General features: G+C 38.9%; 1 pseudogene; it reads left to right on the plus strand.

Moving 5' to 3' along the window:
• The window catches only part of LOC112393463 (ADP-ribosylation factor 1 pseudogene), a 54,411-nt pseudogene that overhangs the window by 22,236 nt on the left and 19,242 nt on the right, over positions 1 to 12,933 (plus strand).

The raw sequence follows: 12,933 nt of genomic DNA on the forward strand, positions 1-12,933 counted from the left end.
ATATGTGTGTGTGCATGCACACAGTCACACAGACAGACACACACACACAAAACTGGTGAATAAAGCAGAGTATTTTCTGAAGAAAACGAGAAATAGAACATCCCAGAAGTCAACAAAGACACAATTTGTTCACTCATTTGCTCTCTCATTCCTTCATTCTTTCAATATTTAGGTAACCCCTACTCAACACTCTGCACTGAAGAAGACATTATGGGAACAAAATGACCAAATATCTTTAAGACACTAGAATTAATTGGAGGTACTAATTCCATATGTATAAAATTAAATCATAATAAAAAGAAGCCAAGGGTTTAATGTCTTTAAAATGCTGCAGGACACTACTGGGTCCACGGAAAAAACTCACTCATTTCTGAAGGAGTTTTTCTTTGTGGATTAGCTTGTCTATAAAATGAAAAAAGGCAAACACACAAAGTGAGACCGTGGGTGATTGTTCCTCTTAGGACCACGTCTAGTAACATTCCCAGAATTGAATCTCCTGGGATCAATCACTAGAGACATAGGCGAAGGCAGTGAAATAATGGAGTAATTTGTATATTAACTTCTTTCCAGCTACCAGAGAAATGCAGCAAACCAGTTTGTGTTTGATATGTAAAATACATGATTGAGAATAGTAAAAGGGAAATGAAGCATTACATGGATTTCACTAGCTCACAGAAAATGAACTTCTCAGTTCCTGTTTACCTGCTGTATCAGTTTGTTTCTCCAAACTTGCTGCATCTCTGTAGATTGTTTAAAAGGTTAGCGGCCATGACCCCGATATGACAAAGAGATACACAAGGATGTGGATGCCAGCAGTGCATGAATGCACATAGCAGGAAAATATTTAAGCTTTAAAGGTGGAAACACCAAGACAGTGTATTAGAGTAAAATGTTTCCACTAGTTCAACTGAGGGAGAGTTTGACAGCTTTTTTTCTCAGACTAATGAGAGGAAGGATGTTTTCTTTATGTGGATGGGGTGGTTATAAATGAATATAATGTCTCCCCAAAATGAGCATCATTTTGAGCATCGTGTATTCCATTCACACCAGGGGAACTGATTTATAATTACCTTAATGGAGCCTGGAATTGAGATAAATGGATGTTCACATCCCATTTTCTTCTCAGGACATGAGTACATTGGGCACATACCACCACCAACTACTGTACAGGGTACAAGTGAGGTTTGCTTATTTCAGCTTGCTTGTAATGGATGTGCATTTCTAGGCCACTGATTCCAGCACAGCAGTGTTCATGGCAAACAGTGTATAAAGGGGGATTTAAATACAGGACAGCCAGCATAGCTGGATGGACTCTGCCTTGGTCTGCTTGGGTGGATAACTGTAAATGAAGCCTGGGCATCTCCAGGTAGCGTCCTGGCTAATGAAAAATACACTTGTGTTTGGATTTACTGATATCCAGGTACATTAAGCCAAACATATACTGAACTGGCACACAGAAAAACACATCTCTTATGAACAGCAAGAGAAGGAGTGACTAAAATGTCTCCTTTAGTTCTGAATTGTTTCCAATTTTATTGTGAGGGAGTCTGTTAGCAAAAAGATAAGATTTAAGATTGAGATCTTCCAAGTAACGTTAAGTACCTATCTATCAGAGCGTATCATCTACGAGATGCTGTTAGCGGTTTGACTAAGTTGTAGGAGCATATACTGTACTTATCTTTCTGGGTTGTTTACGTGCAGCCATGGTGGTATTTGGACTGTTGACACATGATTTGTAAGAGGATTTAGTTTTCATTAAACTGCAACATGAGTACTGAAATGGAAATCTAATCTTAAAACTAGTACAGGACAATTTGCAAAAACATCTCAAAACATGAGTGTGGGGAATCTTGAAACGTTAGGAAGAATACTTTTCCTGGTATCAGGAAAAAACACTGCAGGAAAAGCAGGGTCATTAGTAGCTGATATGCTGAGCCAAATCAGGCTTCGTGACATGTTTATGGTGATCCAAAATGTGTTATTTGCTAAGGGTGCAAATCCTATCCTTGTATTGAACTCTGAAGCCAGTGCTGGAATATAAAATAGATATCTTATTCTTTAGCCCTGGAAGGAAAATTCGGTATTTTTAGGTATTATTGATTCTAGCCTCTATGTTGAGTTTATAAAGAAATCAAGGACCTGAGAGTCTGCAGCCTGTTGTTGCAGGGTAACTCAGGGCAAGTTGGTTCTTAAGGTATTTAGAAACCAGTTAGATACACACACATACACGTGTGTACACACACATGAATATATGTATATACATATATGTGTGTATACACATGTGTATATGTATGTGTGTGTGTGTGTGTGTGTGTGTGTGTGTGTAGTGCTTTGAATGAAGTAAAAAAGCCCTGGAGTTATGGCTTCAAAGGCAGTCTCTGTGCTTTAGCCCACAGACATTGTACAATCTTGGGCAAGCTCACTTGCCTCGGGATATCATCTAGTTGTGAGGAACCTGAACTCAGTCTCTGATATCTTCTCTGCTAACAGTGTAGGGCCACCGTACCTTGTCCATGGGCATCTTCCACATCCGTGTGTACACTCACTCCTTGGAGACCTCAAGGCTTTCCAACACCACACGTAAACTGACAATTCCCAACTTTTGCCCCAAATTCTAGGTCTTCTTGACGTTTCTACTTGGATGGCAAATAGACATCTTAACCTTTTGGTCAGAAACTGAATCCATCCTCCACAAACAAACGAACAAATACCTAGTCCCCCAAACCTGCTCTTTCAACAGGCTTCTCATTTTAGCACATGGAAATCCCATCCTTCCAGTTTCAGTGCTGTAAACCTTGCTGCCCTGCTTGTCTCCTCTCCCTCACAGCACACATGCAATCCATTAGCAACCCAATTAGCTCTATTTTTCCAACTACATCAAGAATCTGACCCCTTCTCAGTACCTCTTCCATTAACACCTCAGTGTGAGTACCCTCATCTGTTTCCAGAATTACTCCCACTGGCTCCTGATTTTTCTCCCTCCTTCCTCGCTTACCAGCCACCTAGTATCTATTCTGATCATAGCATACAGATGCGTTTAAAACACAGCTGGGTATGAGGGGCTGTTGCCTCTTCTGACTTTGCAAATCCTAGAACTTTTGGACTCTCTCTATTCCCTTTTTTTCCTTCTTACAAATGTAAATTCTTTTCTGAGCATTTAATCTCTTAAAGCACTTTGTGAAATGCATCCAATAATAACCAACTCATGCTTTTAACATTCTGTTTTCCAGTTACTTTCTGTAGGGCTACAATATGATGAGGTACATGAATTGTCTCAAAAATTGTGAGACATGATTGTTTACCAAATAATTTGCTATTTCATAATATGGCTTGCCATCTTTCCAGTTTGTAATATAATTTTCCTTACTGCTTATTCTCTAAACCAAGGCTCTACTAAGATTTAGATTTTAAGGATTTTAGCGGTGACCCCTGAAGAACCAGATGAAAAGCTAAGCAATCCCCAAATTCCAAGGGCCTAAAAGAGCAAGCATTCACACAAACTCCCACTGCAAGTTTGGGACGCTCCAGAGCGACTGGCCTCCATGTCACGGCTCAGCCTGGCACCTTCACAAGCCCTGTAGGCAGCAAAAACTGTGTTGGAAAGATGAGCTTCAGAAATTAAGTTCTTCCACCAAGAAGTTACACAAACAAGCTCCCAAACCAAACCGAGACAGCTGGTTCTAATTTCTAAGGCTTGGAGAATAAGGTATCAGAGAATGTCTGCCTCAGAAATCAACTGTTTTCACTTTATTTTGAGACTCACAAACGAGTGTAAAGCCATATGAATTGACTTTTTATCTTCCTGCCTAATATCAAAGTGATTTTCTTGAAAAAAAATTTTTTTTTGCCTCATTTTTGGGTCTGAGACTCTAAAGACAGAATAGCCAGCATGCTATGAACAGGTAAGGTTTTCAGTAAAACTTCAATAATCCTCTTAGAGGGAAAATGTGCTAGGTTATTATGGCTTGAACTCTACTCCAAGGTAATTCATGTCAGTTGTTAGCAGAACCTAAAAGTAAAACTACTGTCGGCCCCTCACCCGAACCCCTAGGCTGTTACTGCTGCAGTGTCTTTCTCCATTCTTACCTTTGTTTTGCTTTTTTGAAAGGAAACAGCATCTGTTTTTAGCTGCCAACTACCTCACCTATCTTATCTTCTTAATGTCCTGCTGTCCTTTTGTTATTCCAACAAAGACTAACTATGGTTTCTATAAGAACTTTAGTTACATTTGATACCATAAAGCAGCCATGTCCCTCTCAATGTATGTATTTATACATAGTTGATCTAGCATTACCTGCAAACAAGTTATTTTGCCGTTAGTGAAATGTTTAAATCCAGGTGTTAGTCAAGGGAACTCTCTTTGCCAGGAAAAGAGGAACTGGCTGGAGCGACCAACCCCTTTAAAAATCTCTGTATTCCCTTTGATTTTATTCCTACTTGTATTGGGTTGGCCCAAAAGTTCATTCAGATTTTTCTGTGTCTTACGGAAAAACCCGAACGAACTTTTGGGCCAACCCAATACATTTGTAGTACAGAGGAGGAAAAATCAACACAAATGAAAGTGACTTGGTTTTGGACTGGTTCTCAATTCTATTAAAATAATGGATTTCTCCTATATTTACATGTTATTTACGTGTAGTGGTACAGAGTTCACAAGTTGTTTCAGATTGGTAACATTGACAAAGCTGGAATTAAAAACTGTGTTATCTGGCTTTCTTTTGTGCTATTTCCCCAAGCAATTTCCTAGATAATACAAAGTGAAGAGCATTATCTTTTTTTATCATGATCTGGTATTTATTTTGTCTCATTAAATAAATAGCTGTATTTGAGGCTAAGTGGTGCCCTTGGTTCCCCGCATGTCTGTAGCTACTTGAGGTTCCTTTTGTGTCCCTGCCCATGGGGCATCGCACATGGATTCATCTGTGGACTCTTCAAATATACTCCCAACATTAAAGAGGAGGGATTCTTTGTACAAGTAACTCTTTATGAATTGGTAAATTTTCCATTATTCTCAATTGGTGGGAAATGCTTTAGCACCTTGGATAGTGAGTGTTCTTGTGGTTTCAGGATTTTACTCATCTGACTTCCTGCTGAGTTCAAGCATCAACTGGTCTTTCTTACCTTTCTCTTTTGCTGAGATTTACTTCACTCTGTATGACAGTCTCTAGATCCATCCATGTCTCTACAAATGACCCAATTTTGTTCCTTTTTATGGCTGAATAATATTCCATCGTATATATGTACCACATCTTTTTAATCCATTCGCCTGTCGATGGGCATTTAGGTTGATTCCATGTCCTGGCTATTGTAAATAGTGCTGCAATGAACATTGGGGTGCATGCATCTTTTTGAATTATGGTTTTCTCTGGGTATATGCCCAGTAGTGGGATTGCTGGACCATATGGTAATTCTAATTTTAGTTTTTTAATGAACCTCCATACTGTTCTCCATAGTGCTTGTATCAATTTACATTCCCACCAACAGTGCAAGAGGGTTCCTTTTTCACCACACCCTTTCCAGCACTTATTCTTTCTAGATTTTTTGATAATGGCCATTCTGACTGGCATGAAGTGGTAACCTCATTGTAGTTTTGATTTGCATTTCTCTAATAATTAGTGATGTTGAGCAGTTTTTCATGTGCTTCTTGGCCATCTGTATGTCTTCTTTGGAGAAATGTCTATTTAGGTCTTCTGCCCATTTTTGGATTGGGTTGTTTGTTTTTTTAATATTGAGCTGCATGAGCCGTTTATATATTTAGGAGATTAATCCTTTGTCCGTTGATTCACTTGCGAATATTTTCTCCCATTCTGAGGGCTGTGTTTTCGTCTTGTTTATGGTTTCCTTTGCTGTGCAAAAGCTTTTAAGTTTCATTAGGTTCCATCTGTTTATTTTTGTTTTTATTTCCATTACTCTAGGAGGTGGATCAAAAACGATCTTGCTGTGATTTATGTCAGAGAGTGTACTTCCTATGTTTTCCTCTAGGAGTTTTACAATGTCCGGTCTTACATTTAGGTCTCTAATCCATTTTGAGTTTATTTTTGTGTATGGTGTTAAGGAGTGTTCTAATTTCATTCTGTTACATGTAGCTGTCCAGTTTTCCCAGCACCACTTATTGAAGAGACTGTCTTTTCTCCATTGTATATCTTTCCCTCCTTTGTCATAGATTAGTTGACCATAGATGCGTGGGTTTATCTCTGGGCTTTTAATATCAGAGAGCTGTGGAGGCACAGGGATTAGATGAACCAAAATTCCATGGAGGAGAAAAAGTATCAGAGGTGAGGTAGTGATCTCCAGCTTTTTTTTTAAATTTGGGGGAGGGGCATTTCCTGATTCTGGGCGTGAACTGGGAGCTTACACAGACAGAAATCCTATCTTGGGGGAGAGAATAAACAACAAAGATTTTCCTGGTTATGCAGGGCTGATATAACAATAACAATGTCAGGCATTTTTTCCATGGAAAATTTGCACTGATCCTTGTATATAATGGCAGCTAGGGGTCTTGGTCAAAATGTTTTGAGAGGTAGAATGAAACATCCTGCAGCCTTGAGGTATGTAGGGAATAAAGATCCATCTGGGAGAAAACACAAAATTGGTCTTTCCAGTAAGATTTTTGGGGGCAGATTTTGAAACTAGTAGAAGTGGGAGGTAGAGGGCTGGACCGGAAACTCTGAAGGCAGAGATGGGTCTCTCACAGAGCTTTCCAGGGCTGAGGAAACAGAGACCCTTCAGGCTAGCAAGTGATATTTATTAGTTTCATTGAGCATTTTGATTCCTAGAGAAAGGACTTCTATCATTATAATTCTACTTAAAGCATACCTTAAAATATTTGATTGCATGTGCATAGTGAGACTAACTTTATAGAGAACTTCCACATACTTTATTTCTTTTGTTTGAGCCCTTCTAACCTTGTCTGATATGTAGTTCTGGGGTAATTATGCTGCTTCCGTACAGGAGGAACCTGAGGTTCAGACAGTTTAAGAGGGAGGCTCAGTAATAAGAATGAGAGCTGGGCTAGAATGCAGGTGTTTTGACTGCTCATCCAGTGGCCATGCATTATAGACATCTAGGCAACTATTTTAACCGGTTACTCAGGAACTCTTAGCTGTACTTTATATATATATTTTTTATTTTTTTTAGCTTTTGGCTGCACTGCGTGGTATGTGGGATCTTAGTTCCCCGACCAGGAATTGAACCCGTGCCCCCTGAAGTGGAAGCACAGAGTCTTAACCGCTGGGCCACCAGGGAAGTCCCTCTTAGCTGTACTTTAAATTTCATTGTGCAAATGGACCATTTTTGAATAACTGGTATTTACAAAAGTTGATCCTTCACTGGCAGTTACAACAAACAAACTGTTCAGAGCCACTGGGATCAATATTATTCTCCCTTGGAACTTGGATTAAATAAACTGGTATTGAAGATGAGAAGGTAAAAAGCATGGGGGCATGAATTTTGGTTTCAGGATACCAATTACAGCCAGGGTTTCACAGTGAATTATTTATATTTCTGTCACCTGAGGACTTCCAGAGGGCAATTGGGTTAATTCACATACTGTAATTCTCCAATTCTAATAAACTGTGGAGAGTTCTTAGTTGGTAATTAGAAAATGATTATACCTTTTCAGTAAAAGCCACATTTCTTTGACTATATTGATGTGATTATGCAATTACATTTCAAATTAGCTTGAATAATGTTCAACACAGGAATTCTAATTCTGGTCTGATCTGCCAGGTAACTTTGGCATGGGCAGATTTATGGGTGTCCTGAAGTGTAAGCACACTGTTCCTGGTTTTGAAGTGGTTTCTCAACTCGTTCTAGTGTTCTTGGCAACACGTGGGATGGCAGCAGGGGTTTAATTTCACCATTCAGTCTTAATTTTGTACATAACTCCCTTTTAATTATGACTTAAGTCTTTAATTTTTATGGAAACCAAGTGGCTCTATTTCAATATTATTTTCTTTTACTTAATAAGAACATACTAAGAGGGAAGAGATATGGGAACATATGTATATGTATAACTGATTCACTTTGTTATAAAGCAGAAACTAACACACCATTGTAGAGCAATTATACTCCAATAAAGATGTAAAAAAAAAAAGAACATACTGTAGTTAATCAAGAAATACCTCTAATGTACATTTACAATGATCAGACCAAGAAGGAGAATTTATCAATAATAATAATAACAATAATAAATTGGTTATTCCAAAATGTAGCAATCCACGTAAATACAGCTCTGGAGAGTTGATAAAGAGTAGAGATTTGATAGAGTTCAAACAGTGGCACTTTTGAGAATCTAAGAGGATGAGAACCCAAATGGGGACATTGGGATAGTAAGTTTTAGCGTTGCACAGGTTAAACTGGGATATGTGGTAACCCTAATCATGGTTATGTCTATGTATGTGTAATATATGGCTTTGTGCTACATAGACCTACTTGTACCTAAGTGAAAAAATCAACATATATGCCTTTCTGTATACGCATTCACTTCAGTGGCTACTCTGTGCCAGGCACACTGGGAAATGGATATACTGAGTTCAATGAGACTCAGCCCCAGGGCTTGCAGAAACCGTATCTTGTGAACGTGGTAAATCCTGAGGGAGAGGTACAGATGACTGAGGTGGAGGAGCGTGTGTGTGCTGGGGGCAGATGCCGTCAACGGCTGTACTTCTCCAGCCAGCTCCACTACATCCCTGCCTTAGTCTTTGATGCCGATGTTTCTAACTGGTATAAACACCTCACACTGGCGTTTGAATTAGTTTGTTTCTAACATTGTATGGGCCTATCAGGAAAATGCCTCTAGTTTTCAAAAGGACGGGACTGGGCATGTGTGATTCATTTAAAGCTGCACTGTCCACTACGGTAGCTGCATGTGGCTATTTAATTTAAATTAGTGAAAATTAAATCAGATTAAGAGTTCAGTTCCTCAGGTGTACTAGTCACATCTCAAGTGCTCAGTAGCTGAATGTGGCTGACAGACACCAAATTGAACAACACCATGTGGAACATTTTCTTCATCTTAGAAGTTTCTCTAGGAGAGCACTGATTTAAGCGAATCCCACACCTCTAAATGCACATAGTAATTTCCTTTCCCCTTTAATAGCAGCATGTTTAGACCATTGCATATTCTGCCACGAGTCTGTGAAATGCTTTCATTCACTCATTTACTCATACAGCACATACTCATTAAGTACCTAGTATGTGCCAGACACAGGAATGAAGGAGATAGAAAAAGGACGTGCATGTTATTCTCATTTAATTAAAACAATTTAGGTATTGTAAGTATTGAAAATGTCTTCCAATGATTAAGCCTTCTAACTGGGAAGCAAATTAATTTATGTTCAGCTTCCTAACATGGCACAATTGGGAAGTAACAAATACAGCATAAAATATGGGCAAGGAAAGTAAAATAGGAAAGTATAGTGATCAGTGATGTCAGAGCACCTCTACCATTGCTTATTGATTTTCTTCTTTCATTTTCTGAAAAACTATTATTTAATAACATCAAAACTCAAGAAGATGACTGAAGGTTATAAAAAAGTGTACCTGAGAGTAACTTTCAAATGAAGTAAGTAGGCAGACCCAGAAAATTCACAAGAACATTTGAGCAACATAGCAATTAATGGATTATAAGCCATACAAGATAACATCTGCAAAGACACAGCAAATTATGGTTTATGTAGGCTTTTAAAATTAGTGATAAAGAAATATAATCACGTACAATTACCCTTTCAGACTCTGATGTCAACTTTTACATTCAGTGTACTAAAAAGGCAAAACAAAACCTGGCTGTATTTGAAGAGGTAGTTAGTTTGATCCTGTGGTGAGAAGAGATTATGGTCCCAAAATAGCCTGCCCGTCGGGAGGATTTACCTAGGATTTAAGGGCATTAGCGTGGAAAGCTAGGGTTAAACAGTAGAATGAGTTGCCTAGGGAAGGTTAATCTACTTCCTATTTCTCAAGGTCATTTTGCTGAGAATAAGAGTGGAATTGGACTGAGGGTTGTTTGTAAGATGGCATGAGAAGGGAACAGGGTTTGATATGTCAGCCATTTCCCCCAATCTCCATGTGAGATCAATATACCTTTGATTTAAAAACCCTCGCCATCTCTTCTCAAAGCCAAGTTATCTACAGTATTGATTTCCCAGGTATTGTCAGGTTGGTTTCCTGAGACCATGTCTTCTGTGAGTCGCCTCAAAGTTTCTCCTTCTCTGCTGTTAGCGGAGACTTCCATGCCGTTAAATGCAATGATACTTCTTTAGTCTACACCTCCCTCCATCTTCAGGGAACACCTGCCACTTAAAGCAATTTCCTCACTTAAAGCAAGCTCTCCTTCTGGCATCCATGGCACCACACCAGTTTGACAACATCCCATTTTATTCTAGCTCCACAGCTATCATCTTGATTGGAGACACCAACAACTTTGGGTTACTGCCTCCTTCCTGCTCCACCCAGTTGTCACTCTTGTTGTAAATTATACATTTATAATATAAATTTGTTCATAGCATTTTCCACTAAGAGCCTCTGGTGACTTGCCATTGCATTTAAATAAATAATTAATTAATTTTTGGCTGCGTGCGGGCTTTCTCTAGTTGCGACAAGCGGGGGCTACTCTTTGTTGCGGTGCGTGGGCTTCTCATTGCGGTGGCTTCTCATTGTGGAGCACGGGCTCTAGGTGCCCGGGCTTCAGTAGTTGTGGCACGTGGGCTCAGTAGTTGTGGCTCACAGGCTCTAGAGTGCAGGCTCAGTAGTTGTGGCGCCGGGCTTAATTGCTCCGCTGCATGTGGGGTCTTCCCGGACCAGCACTTGAACCCGTGTCCCCTGCATTGCCACGCAGATTCTTAACTACTGTGCCACCAGGGAAGCCCTCTATTCTGTTTAACTGGAATATTTTTCCATCTTTGTGCCATGCCACCTTGTCATAATTAATATAGTTTTATAATGAGTCTTAATAACTAGTAATGTGAACCCTTCAACTTTGTTTTCAAAATTGTCTTAGGTATCTGTGGACTTTTAATTCACATACATATTTTAATATCAACTTTTCAATTTCCACAATATAAAAATACAGCTGGGATTTTCCTTTGGATTGTATTGAATGAATATATCAGTTTAGAAGGAATTATTATCTCTATAATATGTTGTCTTGAAATTCATAGACATTTGTCCTGTTTGTTTAGCTCTTTTATATTTTCTCTCAATAATGTCTTTAGTTTTCTGTGAAGAAGCATTGTATGTATTCTGTTAGGGTAATCCTTGAGTATTCTTTATGCTTTTATAACTATCACTTAAAAAACTCATTTTCTACCTCTTCCCAGTAGATAATAATGAAACTTTTTCATTCTGACTTTAATGAGCAATTTCGCTAGGTTCACTTACTCATTTTAATAGTTTTTCTGTGGAATGTTTTTGAATATGCCAGATGAACAACTGTGTGGTCTGTGACCAATCACAGGGATATTTACTTTTCCATTCTTTTTGCTTTGGTAGTTCTTTTACTTACCCACATGCGTAGCCAAGGACCTAAACTATTACAATGTGGAAGAGAAGAGGTGATAGAGGGTGTTTTGTCATGTTCCTGATCTTAGGAGGTGAGGTTTCAATATTTTACCATTAAGTGTGATGTTTGCTGTAGGTATTTTGTAGATGAGCCTCAATATCAAACTAATGTTAGATTCTTTTATTTCTAGTTTGCTAAGTTTCTGTAATGAATTTTTTCAAGTGCTTTTTCTGGCATCTATTGAGAAGACCTTTTTTTTTTTTTCTTATCTTCTTCCAGTGTGGTGAATTGTTTGGCTTTTCTTTCTCCCTCCCTCCCTCCTTTTCTTCTTTCTTTCTTTCTTCCTTCCTTTCTCTTCCCTCCCTCCCTCCCACCCTCCATTTCTTCCTCTCCCTCTCCCTTCCTTCCTTCTTTCCTTCCTCCCTCCCTTCCTCCTTTCCTTCCTCCCTCCCTTCCTCCCTCCCTCCCTGTCTCTTTCTCTCCCTCTCTCTTTCTCTCTCTCTCTTTCTTTCTTTCTTTCAACTGTGGGAACAACGTTGCATTCATGGATTGTGATGCATTTCTGGATCCAATTCAATGGATTGTGATGTATTTATTACCTTTTTAATATATCGATGGCTTATATGGAAATCAATTTTGCAACTATGCTCATGACGGTTATTAGTCTGTAATTCACTTTTCTTGCAATGTCCTTTCCAGATTTTAATATGAAAGTTAGGTTGGCCTCATTGCATAAATTGGGGGTATATGTCCTCCTTATTTTGGATTAAAAAAATCCTTCTGACCTGTGTATCACATGAATTATCAAATGCCTGAAGGAAAAGGGGCCCAGAATGTTAAGTTCACTTCTCTGGGCTTCATTTCTCTCCAGGAATGTGTTCCTTGAGTCCTGGCTGCCTTGGTAGCTCTCTGATATCTTCAACCTGAAGTTTTCTGTATTTTATTCATCTTTTAAAGATTTTCTTGCTGAGAGGTTCATTTTGCCACAGGCTGGCCTACCATGGGAAGTGAAAGCCTCCCTCATTTTTAACCCCCATCTCCAGTTCTTGCTATTTTTCACAAAGGGCAGACAGATCAAGAATTTTTCAGCTTGTGTGTTACAAGTATTCATTAGAGACTTGTAGACTGCTGTCTGTGCTCACCTTCTCATGGTTGAATGCTTTAGGAATGAAGAAGAATATTTACTGAGACAAATGCTTCTGTCAGCTTGACAATGCTCTTTTCAAACTGGGTGCCTCTCAAAGCAAGCTCTGCATGGTTCATTACCCCTTTGCTGCCCTACCCTCATCTTTAAAGATTTGCTTTAGATGATGCTAGTCTGCAGAGGTTTCTGTTTTCTGGTATATACAAGTTTTAGTTGTTTTAGAAGTCTTAGAAAAGTTAAGAAACATGTTCTTCATAGTGAAGAATGCTTATTTTAATCTTGATTAGAATCT

This window comes from Neophocaena asiaeorientalis, unplaced genomic scaffold, assembly GCF_003031525.2.
Source record: "Neophocaena asiaeorientalis asiaeorientalis breed wild unplaced genomic scaffold, Neophocaena_asiaeorientalis_V1.1 scaffold40, whole genome shotgun sequence".
In the NCBI taxonomy this organism is placed as follows: Eukaryota; Metazoa; Chordata; class Mammalia; order Artiodactyla; family Phocoenidae; genus Neophocaena; species Neophocaena asiaeorientalis.